The following is a 22,900-nucleotide window of genomic DNA, read 5'->3' as shown; positions in this document are numbered from 1 at the left end:
TAGCTGTCTCCAGTTTCTATGTCACCAAGGAGAGCTGTCATTGTCTATTGCCTCTCCAGGATAATCTCAAGACCAGTCAGTAAGTCTGAACCAAGCTCATATCAAATTACTGCTTTTGCCCTGGCTCCCAGAGCATATGAGATTATGTATGTGTCCTTTAAGAATGAAATCTCTATTTCTTCCAGGTCTTTGTCCTTCAAAGCCAGATGCTCTAGAAGAGGCTAGTCTTCCCAGTGCAGGACCCCCATGCTGGGGAGCCTGGTGTGGGACTCAGACCTCTCAATCCTGTGGTATAACCTCTGAAATGTAATTATTCTTCAGTTTGTGAGTTGTCCACCTGGAGATGTGGGACTTGAGTATATTGCAAGTCTACCTTTCCTACCAATTTCCTTGTGGTTTCCTCTTTATGTATTTAGATATAGAAGATCTTTCCTGGTAGGTTTCAGTCTTTTTCATTGATGGTTGTTCTGCAAATAGTTGTGATTTTGGTGTGCTTGTGAGAGGAGGTGAGCTCAGGATCTTTCTACTCCACCTTCTTAGCCTATCTTCTGTGTGGGAGTCTCTCTACTTTACCCTCTACAACCTTATTGCTGTGCTGTCCTCTGTGGCTCTGAAGTTTCTCCCCTGCACACCCCTCCTCTCTGCCAGTGAAAGGTCTTCCTAGTGTATGGAAAATTTTCTTCCTTCACAGCTCCTTCTCAGAGGTGCAGGTCTCGTCCCTACTCTTTTGTCTGTTTTTTCTTTCTTCTTCTTTTTTTTTAATCCTACCAAGGTACGTGGGGATTCTTTTGCCTTTGGGAAGTCTGAGGTCTTTGCCAGCATTCAGTAGGAGTTGCTCCACATGTAGATGTATTTTTGATGTATTTGTTGTGAGGAAGGTGATCTCCACATCTTATTCTTCCTCCATCTTTAAGGTCCCCCTGACCGTAAGTTTTGGTTATGATTGTCAGAGGCAAAAACAAGAAGTGACCTAGGTCAAGTTAACTTTGCTTGTCTTGCAAAATAAGTTAAATTAAGTTTTACTTGTATGACTATCTTGTTTTGCCTGCTCAGGGAATTTTTAAGCCTGGTATCTGTGTTTGATTTTAACAGTTATAATATTTTATTGTCACAACCATGATTGAGCCTCAATGGATGAACGTCTTATTATTTATTGTCAGAAATAAATGTTCAAATAATTATTTATTAAATTCAAATTACCATTTTTGAGTGATGTATTTCATGATTAGGGTGTCTAAATAAAAAAATTTGGTCTAGCAAATCAGATAATTAAATTATCTTATGGTACATTTTGCAACTAATCTAGCTTGGAGGGTGTTTCACGAAATCCCACAAATATTTCTGAAATTTGGGATTCCTTTAATACTTATTTGGAATTTATTTTGGAATTTATAACCATACTGAACTGTTGGCTTTATGTGGTTTTAGGGTTATTTATGTTAAAATTATTTTGGACATGTCTTATCGTGTAGATTTTTCGGACCCAATTTACCCAATTTTATTATTTTAGAAAAGAACTATAAATGGCATCTGAAGGAATTAATGATGCTGTCTGCAGTAATCCCCTTGAAGAAGACTATGTCTTACTGTCTTACTCATCACTCATTACTCTGTCAAAGTCCACCTGCAATAAATATTGAATAAAGAAAATAATATAGGTACATCATAAATTTGAGTCTTTGAGTAGATTTCTAAATTTTAAAGGAAATTCTTATTCTTTTTTGGTGTGTTATCTATACGTAAGACTTTGTCTTCCTAGACTTTATAACCCGGCTTCTCTAACATATAATCTGTTCATGTCTACCATGCCTTAAACACAATAGATGTTTATTTATTGCTTACATTGTAGTTATAACAGATGACTCACAAGATTACCACACTCATAACCTACCAACCTGAAGATGAATAAAGCAAAGAGGAACCTGCCTGGGATTTTTTTTTTTTTTTTTTTAATGAATGAGCCTTGGAAGTGGAATGCTTTAGTTTTATCCCATTTCATTACACATAACTCAATCTGCACTTCAGTGCAAGGGAGGCTGGATATGCAATCAAGCTGTGTGTCCAGAAAGTTGAAGAGAATATGGATTTCAGTGAATATCTAACAGTCTCAGCTACATAATTAATCTTCAGACTCTTCTAAATTGTACGTTTGAATAAATTCAAATAATGTAAAAGCTCTGTGCTTTTGTAGTATGACTTTTTAGTTTATCAAAGTTATTTTATAGAATCAGACTGTTATTTTTTCATATTCTCTCAGTAAAGATTATTAAAAGAAACTATTGAAAGCAATTTACCATTTTATGTACTGTAAGAATATTGGGAAAGTGGCTCTGCACAATGTTATATGTGTCCACTATGACTCACTATGTGAAAAATTTCTCTCAGTTTTCAGTTACAGAGAAAGAAAAAAATTATCTTGAGCATGTTGTTTAGTTTTACCTCACATATTTTGCACACCTTAGGACTGTGTTTTTCTCTCTTTTTATCATAGCTACAAAGAAGTTGACATTCAAAGCTTTGATCTTTTTCTAGCCACTCTACAGAATTTCCTTGCATTCATTCTCATGTGCTAGCTTTATTTTTTTTAGTCTTATTTTCAAAATGTATTTCTACTTTGCAAAATAGTATAGCATTTAAAATAATAAAGGTGCATTCTTAAGAAAATAACTTCTTTTTACCTTATTTGGTCACATATGAAATGTGGATATTAATTAGGTGATTGTGAATAGGGACTTTGACTTAGAGAGAAAGCCATACTGGAGGCCAGAGAGTCTTTATGAGATGCTATGTTAGTCAGAGAAAGATGAGAGTGCTCTGTGATTGGACAGAGAAAGTAGACAAGGCAGACAACAATTCATTTTGGTTATTGTCAAGAGGCTGAATATAACATGTAGAACATGAAAAATAGCCAAGGATAATACTTAAGTTTCTCATTTGAACCTTTAAGCTGATGAAGGAATGATTTACTATGTTAGAGAACATTGGTGGGGGAGCAGGATTTGTATGGTAAGAACATGGTAATTTCAAATATCATACTGAGGGGAAAGGTAGAAATAGCAAATAAATATCTATTTCACTGACTTTAAGATACTTGCTATGGAAATGTTTGCATTTTTGTTATTGTAACATATCTTAATCAATGACATCTTAGAGTCAGAGTTGTTTGACAAGCAGTTTCATTGGTAGTGTCACTCCTGGTATATTGAACTTAGATGTTATTCCTGTTGCTATGGCATCTGCAATCCCTTAAGGTTTCAGGTGACAAACAATGTAAGGGCTACTTGTGAAAAGGATATTAATCCTGATCAGTATCTTAAGAACTGTTTAAAGACATCTTCTCTGAAGTTCTAGAAAGTGTCAGCATCAAACTTGGCATAATGGTGTCAGCAGTTTGGAAACTTCTTTTTAAAACAATGCTGGAGCACTTTAAAATGTTATGTTACCAACAGTTTTGATAGTACTGAAGATGATGTTACACAGAAAACTCAGTCATTGGTGACTGTTTAAAACATGATTTCAGAAGTGTCTTTAATATAAAGAAGTTTTAGGATTCCTTAACCAATTTATTTCATCAGAAATTTTTGATACATGCTCAACATTGATATGTAATAAAATATTTTTATGAATGAGTCTAAAAGGTATATTAGTAAGTATAATAAATATTAAATAAGAAAGCACTGGCATAGTTATTTGGAAGACATTTTTCTTTAGTTGTAGACAATACAACAGTGAATATTAAACTACATAGAATTTTGGATTCAATGAAATATAGCATATGAAAGCAGAGCTCATGAGAGAAGTTTGGTCTAGACTTGAGGTTGAATAACATATAGATAGTAACCTTTAGTATGTGACAGGACCTAGAGTAGAACCTTGAGGAACAGAGACATTTAAGGGATGGATAAGAAAAAAAGAGTAAAGTTGTCTCATGTAAAGGAGACTATAAAATTATGTTCAGAGAAGTCAAAAGAAATTAGGATAGTCATGAAAGCCAAGGAAGAGAGGAAGTAATCAACAATGTCAGATATTCCTGAAAGTTAAGAAGGATAAGGATGAAAGAAATTTGGTTGAAGTGATATAGAAATAAAAATCATTAGATGTGAGATTAAGAAACAAAAAGAACTATGTATTGGATTGATCATTAACTTGGACATTAACGTCACCCAGGATGATGGTGGATTTTGGGGTAAAGAGGATGATTGTGAGTTATATGTCAGTACCTTGAGAATTGATAAAGATGGGTTATGATTCAACAGATGTGTTTATAAGTTCAAACACTCCCCCAGAAGTGGTACTGAGGAAGTCACTGATCCCAACTCTAGACTCTGGTTGTAAATAATATTTAAAAATTTATTCTGCAACTTTATTGATGAAGCAGCCTATTGGGTTTTTGTTCATGTGTACCTGTGTGTGTAAGGGTGAGGTACATCTAATAGATACCAGTTTTGTTGTATTCCATGTGTCTCAGGTTTTGTGATAGTCATGGCTTTTTATTTTTTAAAAAAATATGGTTGCATACGATTTTTCTCCTTTTCTGAAATATACTTCATTATGGCAAGAAATGAAGTGATCACAAGTAGAAACATCTTACCAACAAGTTTGAAATGTAGACAACTTTGAATATATCCATTCTCCTTCATTCATATATTCACTGAAGCTACCTTTCAAATATCACATTCCTTTGTTTTCAGTTGAATTCCTACATTTTATAGGTATCTGTTTTATATAAATTGGAATGATAATTCATTCATTCCTATTTACATCTATTATTTGCAGCATATTTACTTTCCAAATTGACTTTCATTAACCTCCCAACACCTTCTCACAGAACATGTGTGTGCATGCATTCCCTCACGTGTATGCTGATACATGCATATGTAATTCTCCACATCAATGTTAACTCTGTTAAAAAACTTCCAACATTTAAATGATGTGAACTCATTTGTGGTTTTGATTACCCATGCATTATTTTCACTTACTGGCATGGATTATGATGAGTTGAATTTATTTAGATTTCTTTATTCTTTGAGATTTCAGTATGCAAATAGTTGCCTGTTGCTTAACTAATTGAGTTATTGTGGTTTCATTCAGTGAAGCAAGAGAAAATCAAGATTTTTTTGCACACTTTAAATGTGTTTTGCTTTTTCAATAGCTTTGTGAAAGATTTGATGGTGGTGATGGTATAGAACTTTAACTTGCTCAACAGTTTTCTTTATATTTCTATCCACATTTACAATTCTCTTCAGAAAAGAAGAAATCATCATCTCACTTTAAAATACTTGATAAAGCTTACTATATGACAATGGAGTAAATGCTACTCTGTCTAAGCTCTCAACACATTTTATTGTGACATTTGTGAATGGTTTAAGCAAGAAACTGTCTCAGTGAATTTAATGGAAAATAAATCACCTGGCAAGTAACTCTCCATTGCTCATACATCATTGCCCCACCTCTAGTCCTGCTGTAAGATTCTGACATATATTTTGTACCATTCCAGAAATTATGTCTTGATTTTGGGGGTTACTTGTAGCTGCAGACAGGTTGGAATAGGAGATTCTTCCTCCCTGTCTAACCCATTGCTATAGAAAGCTGTCCAGAGTTAAACTCCATTTTTCTCCTGTCAGGTTACATTACAAAACGTGGAGTCCAGACAACAGAGATGAGTGTGACAGCATGGACTGGAGATGGTGAAACATAAATCAAGTTCAATTGATCCCTCTTATTCCAGAGGAAAAACTACTCCCTCATAGAGGCAAACAACTGGCTCATGTTGCTCCGTGTTTACAGAAATGTATAATGGGCTGTGGTGTGTGTGTGTACATATTTGGTGTTGCCTTAGGTCTCTGAATATCTAGATTATTCATTATTTTGGCACAGCTTAGAAATTTATTTGTGAATATGTATATGTGTCCAGTGTGATTTGGGTCCTTTTTGGACCCAATGTGAATGTTGGATACTTTCTTTTGAAATCTGTTACCTTTATTGAGCACTTTCACACTTTGAATATTTTTAATTCTTATTTAAAAATAATCTAGTTCTTCTACTTATATTTACAGACAGTGTAAAGATGCATATTCCATAAAACAACTGCTTTATTGTGATTTTAGTTTTTATTGAAGTGTAATTAATATACAATATTATATAAGTGACAGGTGTACAATATAGTGATTCACCAATTTCTAAAAGTTATAGTCCATTTGTAGTTATTATAAGATATTGGATATATTCCCTATGTTGTAAAATATATGCTTGTAGTTCATTTTATACATAATAGTTTGTATCTCTTACTCTCTTACTCCTATATTGCCCCTTGTTATCTCATACTTTTCTTTCCCCCTCCACTACAGACAATTAATGGAAATGGTCTGGTACATTTACTTCTATTCTGTTTCTTAAAATCATGCTCAGATTATATTTTATATATACAAATTCATAAAAATATAGATAGATTTCTTTTTTGCCTTATTGTATGTAAATTATTCTGTATTATATACATTTATCTCCATCTTGCTTTTGTCATTTTAGATATATTTTGGACATATTTCCAGCCAACTGGTATAGGTATAAATCCACTATGGTATGAAGATATCCTAATTTATTAAACCATTCCACTTTTGGTAGCTTTCAATTTATTCCTAGGTTTTTTGTTCTTTTTTTTTTTTTTTTTTTTGACCCCTAAAACCTTACTGTGATACACTTCCTTATTCCTGTATTTATGTCATTTTAATTTTATGAGCTACATTTCAAGAATGATATTACTGGATTGAAAGTTATGTGTATTTTAAGTTTAGTAGATATTACTAGATTTCTTTTCTCCAAAGCTCAAATGAATCACATTTTCATAGTCAATATATGAAGCATAATTTTCCCTATATTCTGTTAGCTAACATTTTTATTTTTTATTTTAAAATCTTTATTGGAGTATAATTATTTACAATGGTGTGTTAGTTTCTGCTTTATAACAAAGTGAATCAGCTATACATATATATATATCCCCATATCTCTTCCCTCTTGTGTCTCCCTCCCACCCTCCCTTTCCCACCCCTCTGGGTGGTAAAAAAGCACTAAGCTGATCTCCTTGTGCTATGCAGCTGCTTCCCACTAGCTATCAATTTTACAATTTGTAGTATATATAAGTCCATGCCACTCATTCACTTCATACCAGCTTACATTTCCACCTCCCTGTGTCCTCAAATCTATTCTCTACGTCTGAATATTTATTTCTGTCCTGCCCCTAGGTTCTTCAGAAACTTTTTTTTTTTTTTAGATTCCATATATATGTGTGAACATATGGTAATTGTTTTTTCCTTTCTGACTTACTTCACTCTGTGGGACAGACTCTAAGTCCATCTACCTCACTACAAATAACTCAATCTGGTTTAATTTTATGGCTGAGTAATATTCAATTGTATATATGTGCCACATATTCTTTATCCATTCATCTGTCTATGGACACTTAGGCTGCTTCCATTTCCTTGGTATTTTAAATAGAGCTGCAATGAACATTGTGGTACATGACAACTTTTGAATTATGGTTTTCTCAGGGTATATGCCCAGTAGTGAGATTGCTGGGTTGTATGGTAGTTCTATTTTTAATTTTTGAAAGAAGCTCCATACTGTTTTCCATAGTGGCTGTATCAATTTAAAATCCCATGAACAGAGCAAGAGGGTTCCCTTTTCTCCACACCCTCTCCAGCATTTATTTTTTGTAGATTTTTTGATGATGACCATTCTGACTGGTGTGAGGTGATATCTCATTGTAGTTTTTTTGTTTTGTTTTATTTTGTTTTGAACATTTTTATTGGGGTATAATTGCTTTACAGTGATGTGTTTGTTTCTCCTTTATAAAAAAATGATTCAGTTATACATATACATATGTCCCCATATCTCTTCCCTCTTGCATCTCCCTCCCTCCCAAACTCCCTATCCCACACTTCTAGCTGGTCACAAAGCACCAGCTGATCTCCCTGTGCTATGCGATTGCTTCCCACTAACTATTTATTTTACATTAGGTAGTGTGAATATGTGCATATATACACTACAACTCTCTCTCTCTTTGTCCCAGCTTACCCTTCCCCCCTCCATGTCCTCAAGTTCATTCTCTAGTAGGTTTGTGTCTTTACTCCCGTCTTGTCCCTAGGTTCTTCATGACCATTGTTTTTTTTTTTAGATTCCATATATATGTGTTAGGATACGGTATTTGTTTTTCTCTTTCTGACTGACTTCACTCTATAGGACAGACTCTAGGTCCATCCACCTTACTACAAATAACTCAATTTCATTTCTTTTTATGGCTGAGTAATATTCCAGAGTATATATGTGCCACATCTTCTTTATCTATTCATCTGCCGATGGACACTTAGGTTGCTTCCATTTCCTAACTATTGTAAATACAGCTGCAATGAACATTGTGGTACATGACTCTTTTTTTTTTTTTTTCAGTACACGGGCTTCTCACTGTTTTGGCCACTCCCATTGCAGAACACAGGCTCTGGACACTCAGTCTCAGCAGCCATATCTCATGGGTCCAGCCACTCTGCCGCATGTGGGATATTCCCAGACCAGGGCACAAACCCGTGTCACGTGCATCAGCAGGTGGACTCTCAACCACTGAGCCACCAGGGAAGCCCCATGACTCTTTTTGAATTATGGTTTTCTCAAGGTATATGCCCAGTAGTTGGATTGCTGGGTCGTATGGTAGTTCTATTTTTAGTTTCTTAAGGAACCTCCATACTGTTCTCCATAGTGGCTTTATCAATTTACATTCCCACCAACAATGCAAGAGGTTCCCTTTTCTCCACACCCTCTCCAGCATTTATTGCTTGTAGATTTTTTGATGATGGCCATTTTGACCTGTGTAAGATGATATTACACTATAGTTTTGATTTGCACTTCTCTAATGATTAATGATGTTGAGAATCCTTTCATGTGTTTGTTGGAAATCTGTATATCTTCTTTGGAGAAATGTCTGTTTAGGTGTTCTGCCCATTTGTGGATTAGGTAGTTTGGTTTTTTGATATTGAGCTGAATTAGCTGCTTGCAAATGTTGGAGATTAATCCTTTGTCAGTTGCTTCATCTGCAAATACTTTCTCCCATTCTGAGGGTTGCCTTTTCATCTTGTTTATGGTTTCCTTTGCTGTGCAAAAGCTTTTAAGTTTCATTAGGTCTCATTTGTTTATTTTTGTTTTTATTTCTATTTCTCTAGAAGGTGGGTCAAGAAAGATTTTGCTGTGATTCATGTCATAGATGTCTCTGCCTATGTTTTCCTCTAAGAGTTTTATAGTATCTGACCTTATATTTAGGTCTTTAATCCATTCTGAGTTTATTTTTGTGTATGGTGTTAGGACGTGTTCTAACTGCATTCTTTTGCATGTAGCTGTCCAGTTTTCCCAGCACCAATTATTGAAGAGGCGGTCATTTCTCCAATGTATATTCTTGCCTCCTTTTTCAAACATAAGGTAACCATATATGTATTGGTTTATCTCTGGGCTTTCTATCCTGTTCCATTGATCTATATTTTTGTTTTTGTTCCAGTACCATACTGTCTTGATTCCTATAGCTTTGTAGTATAGTCTGAAATCAGGGAGCCTGATTCTTCCAGCTCTGTTTTTCATTCACAAGATTGTTTTGTCTATTCAGGGTCTTTTCTGCTTCATTACAAATTGTGAAATTTTTTGTTCTAGTTCTGTGAAAAATGCCATTGGTAGTTTGATAGGGATTGCATTGAATCTGTAGATTGCTTTGTTTAGTAGAGTCATTTTCACAATGTTATTTCTTCCAATCCAAGAACATGGTATATCTCTCCATCAGTTTTTATCTTTAATTTCTTTCATCAGTGTCTTATAGTTTTCTGCATACAGGCCTTTTAATTCTTTAGGTATGTTTATTCCTAGGTATTTTATTCTTTTTGTTGCAGTGATAAATGAGAGTGTTTCCTTAATTTGTCTTTAAGATTTTTCATCATCAGTGTATAGGAATGTAAGAGATTTCTGAGCATTAATCTTGTATCTTGCTACTTTACCAAACTCCTTGATTAGCTCTAGAAATTTTCTGTTAGTCTTTAGGATTCTCTATGTATAATATCATGTCACCTTCAAACAGTAACAGCTTTGCTTCTTTTCCAATTTGGATTCCTTTTATTTCTTTTTCTTCTCTGACTGCTGTGGCTAAAACTTCCAAAACTATGTTGAATAATATTGGTGATGGTGGGCAACCTTCCTTATCTTAGTAGAAAAGGTTTCCGTTTTTTACAATTTAGAATGATGTTGGGTCTGGGTTTGTCAAATATGGCCTTTGTTATGTTGAGGTAAGTTCCCTCTATGCCTACTTTCTGGAGAGTTTTTATGTTAAATTGGTGTTGAATTTTGTCAAAAGATATTTCTGTATTTATGGAGATGATCATATGGTTTTTGACCTTGAATTTGTTAATACAGTGTTTCACAATGATTGATTTGCTTATATTGAAGAATCCTTGCATTCCTGTGATAAATCCCAGCTGATCATGGTTTATGATCCTTTTAATGTGCTGTTGAATTCTGTTTGCTAGTATTTTGTTGAGGATTTGTGAATGTATGTTCATCAGTGATATTGGCCTCTAGTTTTCTTTCTTTGTGACATCTTTGGTTTTGGTATTAGGGAGACAGTGGTATCGTAGAATGAGTTTGGGAGTGTCCTTCCCTCTGCTATATTTTGGAAGAATTTGAGAAGGATAGGTGTTAGCTCTTCTCTAAATGTTTGATAGAATTTGCCTGTGAAGACATCTGGTCCTGGGCTTTTGTTGTTTGCCCAATTTTTAGTCACATTTTCAATTCCAGTGCTTGTGATTGGTCTGTTTATATTTTCTATTTCTTTCTGGTTAAATTTCAGAAGGTGATGCTTTTCTTAGAATTTGTCCATTTCTTTCAGGTTGTCCATTTTATTGGCATAGTGTTGCTTGTAGTAATCTCTCATGATCCTTTGTATTTCTGCAGTGTCAGTTGTTACTTCTTTTTCATTTCTAATTCTATTGATTTGAATCTTCTCCCTTTTTATCTTGATGAGTCCGGGTAATGGCTTATCAGTTTTGTTTATCTTCTCAAAGAACCAACTTTTATTGATCTTTGCTATTGCTTCCTTCATTTGTTTTTCATTTATTGCTGATTTCATATTTATGATTTCTTTCCTTCTGCTAACATTGGCGATTTTGTTCTTCTTTCTCTAATTGGTTTTGGTGTAGGGTTAGGTTGTTTATTTGAGATGTTTCTTCTTTCTTGAGGGAGGATTGTATTGCTATAAACTTCCCGCTTAGAGGTGCTTTTGCTACATCCCATAGGTTTTGGGTCATTATGTTTTCATTGTCATATGTTTCTATGTATTTTTTTTATTTCCCCTTTGATTTCTTCAATGACTTCTTGGTTATTAAGTAGTGTATTGTTTACCCTCCATATGTTTGTATTTTTTACAGATTTTTTCCTGTAATTGATATCTAGTCTCATAGCATTGTGGTTGGAAAAGATACTTGATAACATTTCAATTTTCTTAAATATACCAAGGTTTGTTTTGTGACCAAGTTATAATCTTTCTTGGAGAATGTTCCATGAGCACTTGAGAAGAAGTTGTATTCTGTAGTTTTTGGATGGAATGTCCTATAAATATTAATGAACTCCATCTTGCCTAATGTGTTATTTAAAACTTGTGTTTCCTTTTTTATTTTCATTTTCGATGACCTGTCCATTGTTGAAAATGCATTGTTAAAGTCCCCTCCTCTGATTGTGCTACTGTCATTTTCCACTTTTATGGCTGTTAGAGTTTTTCTTATGTATTGAGGTGCTCCTATTGGGTGCATACATATTTATAATTGCTATATCTTCTTGTGTTGATCCCTTGTTAATTATGTAGTGTCCTTCTTTGTCTCTTGTAATAGTCTTTACTTTAACGTCTATTTTGTCTGATATGAGAATTGCTACTCCAGCTTTCTTCTGATTTCCATTTGCATGGAATATCTTTTATATTCTCTCCCTTTCAGTCTGTATGTGTCTCTAGGTCTGAAGTGGTCTTTTGTAGACAGCATGTATATGGGTCTTGTTTTTGTATCCATTCACCCAGTCTATGTCTTTTTGTTGGGGAATTTAAGCCATTTACATTTAAGGTTGTTATAGGTATGTATTTTCCCATTACCATTTTCTTAATTTGTGGAGGTTTGTTATTGTATGTCTTTTCCTTCTCTTGTGTTTCCCGCCTAGAGAAGTTCCTTTAACATTTGTTGTAAAGCTGGTTTGCTGGCGCTGAATTCTCTTAGCTTTTTTTTTTTGTTGTTGTTGTTGTTTTGCGGTACGTGGGCCTCTCACTGCTGTGGCCTCTCCCATTGCGGAGCACAGGCTCTGGACGCGCAGGCTCAGCGGCCATGGCTGACGGGCCCAGCCGCTCCACGGCATGTGGGATCTTCCCGGACCGGGGCACGAACCTGTGTCCCCTGCATCGGCAGGCAGAGTCTCAACCACTGTGCCACCAGGGAAGCCCTCTCTTAGCTTTTTTTTTTGTCTGTAAAGATTTTATTTTCTCTGTCGAATCTGAATGTGGTCCTTCCTGGGTAGAGTAATCTTGGTTGTAGGTTTTTCCCTTTCATCACTTTAAATATTGCCTGCCACTCCCTTCTGGCTTGCAGAGTTTCTGCTGAAAGATCAGTTGTTAACCTTATGGGGATTCCCTTCTATGTTATTTGTTGTGTTTCCCTTGCTGCTTTTAATAATTTTTCTTTGTATTTAATTTTCGATAGCTTGATTAATATGTATCTTGACGTGTTTCTCCTTGGATTTATCCTGTATGGGACTGTCTGCACTTCCTGGACTTGATTATGTATTTCCCATCCCATTTTAGGGAAGTTTTGAACTATAATCCCTTCAAATATTTTTTCAGTACCTTTCTTTTTCTCTTCATCTTCTGGGCCCCATATAATTTGAATATTGGTGTGTTTATTGTTTCCCAGAAGTCTCTGAGACTGTCCTCAATTCTTTTCATTCTTTTTTTCGTTATTTTGCTCTGTGGTAATTACTTCCCGTATTTTATCTTCCCAGGAACTTATCCATTCTTCTGCCTCAGTTATCTGCTATTTATTCCTTGTAGAGAATTTTTATTTCATTTATTGTGTTGTTCATTATGTTTTGTTCGCTTTTAGTTCTTCTAGGTCATTGTTAATTGTTACTTGTATTTTCTCCATCCTATTTCCAAGATTTTGGATCATCTTTACTATCATTACTCTGAACTCTTTTTCAGGTAGACTGCCTATTCCTCTTCTTTTGTTGGTCTGGTTAGTTTTTTACCTTGCTTCTTCATCTGCTGTGTATTTCTCTGTCTTGTCATTTTGCTTAACTTATGGCATTTGGAGTCTCCTTTTCAAAGCCTGCATTTTCATAGTTCCTGTTGTTTTTGGTGTCTGCCCCCAGTGAATAAGGTTGGTTCTATGTGTTGTGTAGGCTTCCTGGTGGAGCGGACAGTAGAACCTGTGTTCTGGTAGATGAGGCTGGATCTTGTCTTTCTGGTGGTTAGAACTGCATCTGGCTATGTGTTTTGGGGTGTCTGTGACCTTATTATGATTTTAGGCCACCTCACTGATAATGGGTGGGGTTGTGTTCCTGTCTTACTAGTTGTTTGGCATTCAGTGTCCAACACTGTAACTTGTTGGTCATTGAGTGGAGCTGGGTCTTAATGTTGAGATGGAGATCTCTTGGAGAACTTTTGCCATTTGATATTTTTGGAGCCGGGAGGTCTCTAGTGAACCAATGTCCTGAACTCGGCTCTCCAACCTCTGAGTCACAGGCCTGACACCCAATCTGAGCAGCAAGACCCTGTCAGCCACATGGCTCAGAAGTAAAGGGAGAAAAAAAAGAAAGAAAGGAAACAATAACATAAAAATTATAAAAATAAAAATAATTATTAAAAATTTAAAAAATTAAAAGTAATTAACAAAAGAAAATAAAAAAGAAAGGAGAAACCAAACCAAAAAAGAAATCCACTAATGATAACAAGCCCTAAAATCTATAGTAAAAAAAAATAATTGAATAAAAAATAAAAATGAAAACAAAAAAACGGAAAGACAGAACCCTAGGGCAATTGGTAAAAGAAAAGCTATATAGACAAAATCACACAAAGAAGCATACACATACACACTCACAAAAAAAGGTAAAGGAAAACAGTATATATATCATTGCTCCCAAAGTTCACAGCCTCAATTTTGGGATAATTGTCATCTAATCAGGTATTCCACAGATGCAGGTACATCCAGTTCAATGTGAAGATTTAATCCACTGCTCTGAGGCTGCTGGTAGATACTTCCCTTTCTCTTCTTTGTTCAAACAGTTCCTGCTGTTCATCTTTGGATTTGGTTCTGCCTCTGCATGTAAGTCACCTGAGGGCCTCTGTTCTTGTCTCAGACAGGATGGGGTTAAAGTAGCAGATGATTAGGGAACTCTGGCTCACTCAATCCGGGGGGCGGGAGGGGTATGGAATGCAGAGTGAGCCTGCAGCAGCAGAGGTTGGCATGATGTTGCAACACTCTGAAGGGTGCTATGTGTTCTCTAGGAGAAGTTGTGCATGACTGCGGCGAGCTGCACAGGTTCCCAGGAGGGGAGGTGTGGGTAGTGACCTGTGCTTGCACACAAGTTCCTTTGTTGTTACAGCAGTAATCTTAGTGTTTCATGCCCATCTCTGGGGTCCTCGCTGATAGCCACAGCTTGCACCCTTTTCTGGAGCTCCTTTAGGTTGTGCTTTGAATCCCCTCTCTTTGTGCACACTGAAACAATGGTTTTTGCATCTTAGGTAGGTCCAGACTTTTTCCTGGCCTCTCTCCTAGCTAGCTGTGGTGCACTAGCCCTCTTCAGGCTGTGTTCACACAGCCAGCAACAGTCCTATCCCTGGGATCTGACCTCCAAAAATGCTGGAGCCTCAGGTCCCAGCCCCAACACATCCCAACCAGCAGGTGAGCAAACAAGACTCTCGGGCTGGTGAGTGCTGGTAGGCACCAATCCTCTGTGCGGTAATCTCTCTGCTTTGCCCTCGGTACTCATGTTGCTGCACTCTCCTCTATGGTTGTGAAGCTTCCCCTCCAGCACCTCCCATCTCCACCAGTGAATGGGCTACCTAGTGTTTGGAAACTTTTCCTCCTTCACAGCTCCATCCCAGAGGTGCAGGTCCCATCCCTATTCTTTTGTCTCTGTTTTTTCTTTTTTCCTTTGCCCTACCCAGGTACATGGGGGTGTTTCTTGCCTTTTTGGAAGTCTGAGGTCTTCTGCCAGCATTCAGTAGGTTTCTGTAGGAGTTATTCCATATGTAGATGTATTTCTGTAGATATATTTGTGGGGGAGAAGGTGATCTCCATGTCTTATCTTCCACCATCTTGAAGGTCTCTCTGAGTTAAAATTTTTAAATTTTATCAAACTCTATGGTAAAATGCTATCCCATAATTACTTTGATTTGCATTTTACTAATTATTATTGTGTAATTAATTGAATTATTCAATTATTAAAACAATTATTGAATATCTGAATCCTTTCCTAATTCATGAATCCTTTTAGCTTTGTTGCCTGTTTCATTGCCTTTTATTTCTGTACAATTTAAGGCCATTTTATATATTACAGATACAAATTTATCAGATTTAAATATTTCCCCAGTGATCACTCTTCTAATGTTTTTTGCTAGTTGTGTGTTTTGCCATACCAAAAATTCCATTTTTTGACAATAATGTGCCTTCTGCTTTCTGTTACAACCTTACATTTCCTATTCTGTTTTGCTTCAAAAAGTTTCCTTGATTCTTAAAACTTATATCCTATTTTCAAAGGAGCTTATTGAGAGGTAAGGTCTCTTTCTCTTTTCTCTATTTAAGAAGATCTACAGTAAAAGAACAAGTCAATAGTGGTCTGATTTCTCAATTAATGTTTAAATATTTATAGATATTCTCAATGTGCTAAGAACTGTGGCAGAATCAAAGGCAGATCAGATAAAAACCAAAGCTGCAGAGAACTTATAGTCACAGAGGTATAAAGGAAAATATAAAATTAGACTAGAAGTGACATGTGGCACAGGAGAGACATAGGAAAATCATTGTCCTCTAGAAGGAGTCTCTCCCTGTTTTGTGTTTCAGTGACCTGTTTGGTTGTGGCAGGAACGATCAATTGTAATTTATTGTGAAACATTCCCTCAATTGTGAAAATGTCACTTTATAATCTAAATTTGGTATTAAAAATCCATTGCATTATATTTTTATTCTATTGAATATCATTAAGCCTATGTATTTATTATACAGTGATCTTTCTCTCATATACACACACACACACACACCATGGCTATTCCTAAGTTATATATTTCCTTAAAGTTTTTAGCATTAATATCTTAATGAGTCAAAAGATGACTATTTTATATTGAATATGTATATATTAAAAATGCACACAGAAATTAGAGCCAAGAACATTTACTAAGCAATGCAGGTATACACTTAAGATAATTAAGATCTATTCTTTGTTTTGCAATTACCACATGCCAAATTCTCTCTATATATTTTATTAATTCATATATTTTATTTTAGTAATCCTCTATATTTTATTAATTCCTCAGAGGAATGATCTGAGAGGTTTTGCCATCACCATTTAATATTATACAACTGAGGTAGAGAGTAACTCATACATAGGCAATAGGACATATAAGTGGTAACCAGGCCTGGGGTTCTGACCCAAGCCATTTGACTTTGTGTCTTGTGTTTTTAACCACATCAATGTACATTCGGTCATGAGCTGTCCAAACCATGGGATATGCAGTAGAGTACTCCAGATTTGGATATTTCATTCTCTATTCTATTCTCCTTTTAGGAAATAACTGAATCAAATTAAAAATATATTATATCGGAGACGGCTTAAAGATGGCGGAAGAGTAAGACGCGGAGATCTCCTTCCTTCTCACAGAGACATCAGAAATACATCTACACGTGGAACTTCTCCTACAGAACACCCACTGAACGCTGGCAGAAGACCTCAGACCTCCAAAAAGGCAAGAAACTCCCCACATATCTGGGTAGGGCAAAAGAAAAAAGAATAAACAGGGACAAAAGAATAGGGACGGGACCTACGCCAGTGGGAGGGAGCCGTGAAGGAGGAAAGACTCCCACACACTAGAGGCCCCTTCGCGGGCGGAGACTGCGGGCGCCGGAGGGGGAAGCTCCGGAGCCGCGGAGGAGAGCGCAGCCACAGGGTGCGGAGGGCAAAGCGGAGAGATTCCCGCAGAGGATCGGTGCCGACCGGCACTCACCAGCCCGAGAGGCTTGTCTGCTCGCCCACCAGGGCGGGCGGGGCCGGGAGCTGAGGCTCAGGCTTCAGTCGGATCCCAGGGAAAGGTCTGGAGTTGGCAGAGTGAAGACAGCCTGAAGGGGGCTAGTGCGCCACGGCTGGCCGGGAGGGAGTTCGGGAGAAGTCTGGAGCTGCCGAAGAGGCAAGAGACCTTTTCCTCCCTCTTTGCTGCCTGGGCACAAGAAGAGGGGATTAAGTGCGCCGCTTAAAGGAGCCCCAGAAACGGGCGCGGAGCTACCGAAGAGACAAGACTTTTTCTTGCCTCTTTGCTTCCTCGGGTGTGAGGTGAGGGGATTAAGAGCACCGCGTAGAGGAACTCCAGAAACGGGCGCGAGCCGCGGCTGTCGGTGCGGACAGTAGAGACGGGTGTGGGACGCTAGGGTTGCTACTGCCGCCACCAAGAGGCCTGTGTGCGAGCACAGGTCACTCTCCACACCGGCCCTCCCGGGAGCCCGTGCAGTCCGCCAGTGCCGGGGTCCCGGGATCCAGGGACAGCTTCCCCGGGAGAACGCACGGCGCGCCTTGGGCCTGTGCAGCGTCACGTCGGCCTCTGCCGCCGCGGATTCGCCCCGCCCCCGTGCCACTCCCTCCCCCTGGCCTGAGTGAGCCGGAGCCCCTCAATCAGCTACTCCTTTAACCTCGTCCTGTCTGAGCAAAGGGCAGAGGCCCTCAGACGACCTACACGCAGAGGCGGGACCAAGTCCAAAGCTGAACCCCGGGAGCTGTGTGAACAAAGAGACGGGGAGGTCTCTCCCAGCAGCCTCAGAAGCAGCGAATTAAAGCTCCACAATCAACTTGAAGTGCCCTGCATCTGTTGAAAACCTGAATAGACAATGAATCATCCCAAGTTGAGGAGGTGGACTTTGGGAGCAAGATATACTATTATTTTCCCCTTTTTTTTCTTTTTGTGAGTGTGTATGTGTGTGCTGCTGTGTGAGATTTTGTCTGTATAGCTTTGCTTTCACCATTTGTCCTAGGGTTAGACCGACCCATTTTTCTGTTTTTTTTTTTTTAAAGGAAATTTTTCTTCTTAATAATTATTTTTTATTTTAATAACTATACTTTATACTACTCTGTCTTCCCCCCTTCTTTCCTCCCTTCCTCTCTTCCTTCCTCTCTTTCTTCCTCTGCACCTTCCTTCCTTCATTTCTTCCTTCCTTTCTTCCTTCCTTCCCTCCCTCCCTCCTTCCTTCCTTTTCTTTCCTTTCTATTTTTTCTCCCTTTTATTTTGAGCCATGTGGATTAAAGGCTCTTGGCGCCCCAGCCAGGCACCAGGGCGGTGTCCCTGAGGTGGGAGAACCAACCTCAAGACACTAGTCCACAAGAGACCTCCCAGCTCCACGTAATATCAGACGGCGAAAATCTCCCAGAGATCTCCATCTCAACACCAAGACCCAGCTTCAATCAAGGACCAGCAAAGAACAGTGCTGGACACCCTATCCCCAACAAAGAGCAAGACAGGTCTACAGCCCCATCCATTAGCAGAGAGGCTGCCTAAAATCATAATAAGGTTACCAACATCCCCAAACACCCCACCAGACGAGGACCTGCCCACCAGAAAGACAAGATCCAGCCTCATCCACCAGAACAGAGGCACTAGTCCCCCCAACCAGGGAATCTACTCAACCCACTGAACCAACCTTAGCCACTGGAGACAGCCACCAAAAACAACAGGAACTACGAACCTGCAGTGTGCAAAAATGAGACCCCAAACACAGTAAGATAAGCAAAATGAAAAGACAGAAAAACACACAACAGATGAAGGAGCAAGATAAAAACACACCAGACCTAACAGATGAAGAGGTAATAGCCAATCTACCTGAAAGAGAATTTAGAATAATGATGGTGAAGATGATGCAAAATCTTGGAAATAGAATAGACAATTTGCAAGAAACAGTTAACAGGGACCTAGAAGAAATAAAGAGGAGGCAAGAAACGATGAGCAATACAATAAATGAAATAAAAAATACTCTAGATGGGATCAATAGCAGAATAATTGAGGCAGAAGGACGGATAAGTGACCTGGAAGATAAAATAGTGGAAATAACTACTGCAGGGCAGAAGAAAGAAAAAAGAATGAAAAGAACTGAGGACAGTCTCAGAGACCTCTGGGACAACTATAAAAGCACCAACATTCGAATTATAGGGGTCCCAGAAGAAGAAGAGAAAAAGAAAGGGACTGAGAAAATATTTGAAGAGATTATAGTTGAAAACTTCCCTAATATAGGAAAGGAAATAATCACTCAAGTCCAGGAAGCACAGAGAGTTCCATACAGGATAAACCAAAAGAGAAACACGCCAAGACACATAATAATCAAACTGTCAAAAATTAAATACAAAGAAAACATATTAAAAGCAGCAAGGGAAAAACAACAAATAATACACAAGGGAATCCCCATAAGATTAACATCTGATCTTTCAGCAGAAACTCTACAAGCCAGAAGGGAGTGGCAGGACATATTTAAAGTGATGAAGGAAAAAAACCTACAACCAAGATTACTCTACCCAGCAAGGATCTCATTCAGATTTGATGGAGAAATTAAAACCTTTACTGACAAGCAAAGGCTAAGAGAGTTCAGCACCACCAAACCAGCTCTACAACAAATCCTAAAGGAACTTCTCTAGGCAAGAAACACAAGAGAAGGAAAAGACCTACAAGAACAACCCGAAACAATTAAGTAAATGGTAATAGGAACATACATATCGATAATTACCTTAAATGTAAATGGATTAAATGCTCCCACCAAAAGACACAGACTGGCTGAATGGATACAAAAACAAGACCCATATATAGGCTGTCTACAAGAGACCCACTTCAGACCTAGGGACACATACAGACTGAAAGTAAGGGGATGGAAAAAGATATTCCTTGCAAATGGAAATCAGAAGAAAGCTGGAGTAGCAATTCTCATATCAGACAAAATAGACTTTAAAATAAAGACGATTACAAGAGACAAAGAAGGACACTACATAATGATCAAGGGATCGATCCATGAAGAAGATATAACAATTGTAAATATTTATGCACCCAACATAGGAGCACCTCAATACATAAGGCAAATACTAACAGCCTTAAAAGGGGAAATCGACAGTAACACCATTATAATGGGGGACTTTAACACCCCACTTTCACCAATGGACAGATCATCCCAAATGAAAATAAATAAGGAAACACAAGCTTTAAATGATACATTACACAAGACGGACTTAATTGATATTTATAGGACATTCCATCCAAAAACAACAGAATACACATTTTTCTCAAGTGCTCATGGAACATTCTCCAGGATAGATCATATATTGGGTCACAAATCTAGCCTTGGCAAATTTAAGAAAATTGAAATCGTATCAAGTATCTTTTCCGACCACAACTCTATGAGACTAGATATCAATTACAGGAAAAGATCTGTAAAAAATACAAACACATGGAGGCTAAACAATACACTACTTAATAACGAAGTGATCACTGAAGAAATCAAAGAGGAAATCAAAAAATACTTAGAAACAAATGACAATGGAGACACAACGACCCAGAACCTATGGGATACAGCAAAAGCAGTTCTAAGAGGCAAGTTTATAGCAATACAATCATACCTTAAGAAACAGGAAACATCTCGAATAAACAACCTAACTTTGCACTTAAAGCAATTAGAGAAAGAAGAACAAAAAAAAAACCCCAAATTTAGCAGAAGGAAAGAAATCATAAAGATCAGATCAGAAATAAATGAAAAAGAAGTGAAGGAAACAATAGCAAAGATCAATAAAACTAAAAGCTGGTTCTTTGAGAAGATAAACAAAATTGATAAACCATTAGCCAGACTCATCAAGAATAAAAGGGAGAAGACTCAAATCAATAGAATTAGAAATGAAAAAGGAGATGTAAGAACTGACACTGCAGAAATACAAAAGATTATTAGAGATTACTACAAGCAACTGTATGCCAATAAAATGGACAACCTGGAAGAAATGGACAAATTCTTAGAAATGCACAACCGGCCGAGACTGAACCAGGAAGAAATAGAAAATTTGAACAGACCAATCACAAGCACTGAAATTGAAACTGTGATTAAAAATCTTCCAGCAAACAAAAGCCCAGGACCAGATGGCTTCACAGGCGAATTCTATCAAACATTTAGAGAAGAGCTAACACCTATCCTTCTCAAACTCTTCCAAAAGATAGCAGAGGGAGGAACACTCCCAAACTCATTCTATGAGGCCAACATCACCCTGATACCAAAACCAGACAAAGACGTCACAAAGAAAGAAAACTACAGGCCAATATCACTAATGAACTTAGTTGCAAAAATCCTCAACAAAATATTAGCAAACAGAATCCAACAGCACATTAAAAGGATCATACACCATGATCAAGTGGGGTTTATCCCAGGAATGCAAGGATTCTTCAATATACGCAAATCAATCAACGTGATACACCATATCAACAAACTGAAGGAGAAAAACCATATGATCATCTCAATAGATGCAGAGAAAGCTTTTGACAAAATTCAACACTCATTTATGATAAAAACCTTGCAGAAAGTAGGCATACAGGGAACTTTCCTCAACATAATAAAGGCCATATATGACAAACCCACAGCTAGCATCGTTCTCAATGGTGAAAAACTGAAACCATTTCCACTAAGATCAGGAACAAGACAAGGTTGCCCACTCTCACCACTCTTATTCAACATAGTTTTGGAAGTTCTAGCCACAGCAATCAGAGAAGAAAAAGAAATAAAAGGAATCCAAATAGGAAAAGAAGAAGTAAAGCTGTCACTGTTTGCAGATGACATGATACTATACATAGAGAATCCTAAGGATGCTACCAGAAAACTACTAGAGCTAATCAATGAATTTGGTAAAGTTGCAGGATACAAAGTTAATGCACAGAAATCTCTGGCATTCTTATACACGAATGATGAAAAATCTGAGAGGGAAATTAAGAAAACACTCCCATTTACCATTGCAACAAAAAGAATAAAATATCTAGGAATAAACCTACCTAAGGAGACAAAAGACTTGTATGCAGAAAACTATAAGACACTGATGAAAGAAATTAAAGATGATACAAATAGGTGGAGAAATATACCATGTTCTTGGATTGGAAGAATCAACATTGTGAAAATGACTATACTACCCAAAGCAATCTACTGATTCAGTGCAATCCCTATCAAATTACCACTGGCATTTTTTACAGAACTAGAACAGAAAATTTCACAATTTGTATGGAAACACAAAAGACCCCGAATAGCCAAAGCAATCTTGAGAACGAGAAATGGAGCTGGAGGAATTAGGCTCCCTGACTTCAGACTCTACTACAAGGCTACAGTAATCAAGACAATATGGTACTGGCACAAAAACAGAAATATAGATCAATGGAACAGGATAGAGAGCCCAGAGATAAACCCACACACATATGGTCACCTTATCTTTGATAAAGGAGGGAAGGATATACAGTGGAGAAAAGACAGCCTCTTCAATAAATGGTGCTGGGAAAACTGGACAGCTACATGTAAAAGTATGAAATTAGAACAATCCCTAACACCACACACAAAAATAAACTCAAAATGGGTTAAAGATGTAAATGTAA

The sequence above is a fragment of the Kogia breviceps genome, chromosome 17 (genome assembly GCF_026419965.1).
Source record: "Kogia breviceps isolate mKogBre1 chromosome 17, mKogBre1 haplotype 1, whole genome shotgun sequence".
Classification (NCBI taxonomy): Eukaryota; Metazoa; Chordata; class Mammalia; order Artiodactyla; family Physeteridae; genus Kogia; species Kogia breviceps.
The sequence above is the reverse complement of the archived record's forward strand: the minus strand, read 5'-3'. Positions refer to the sequence as shown.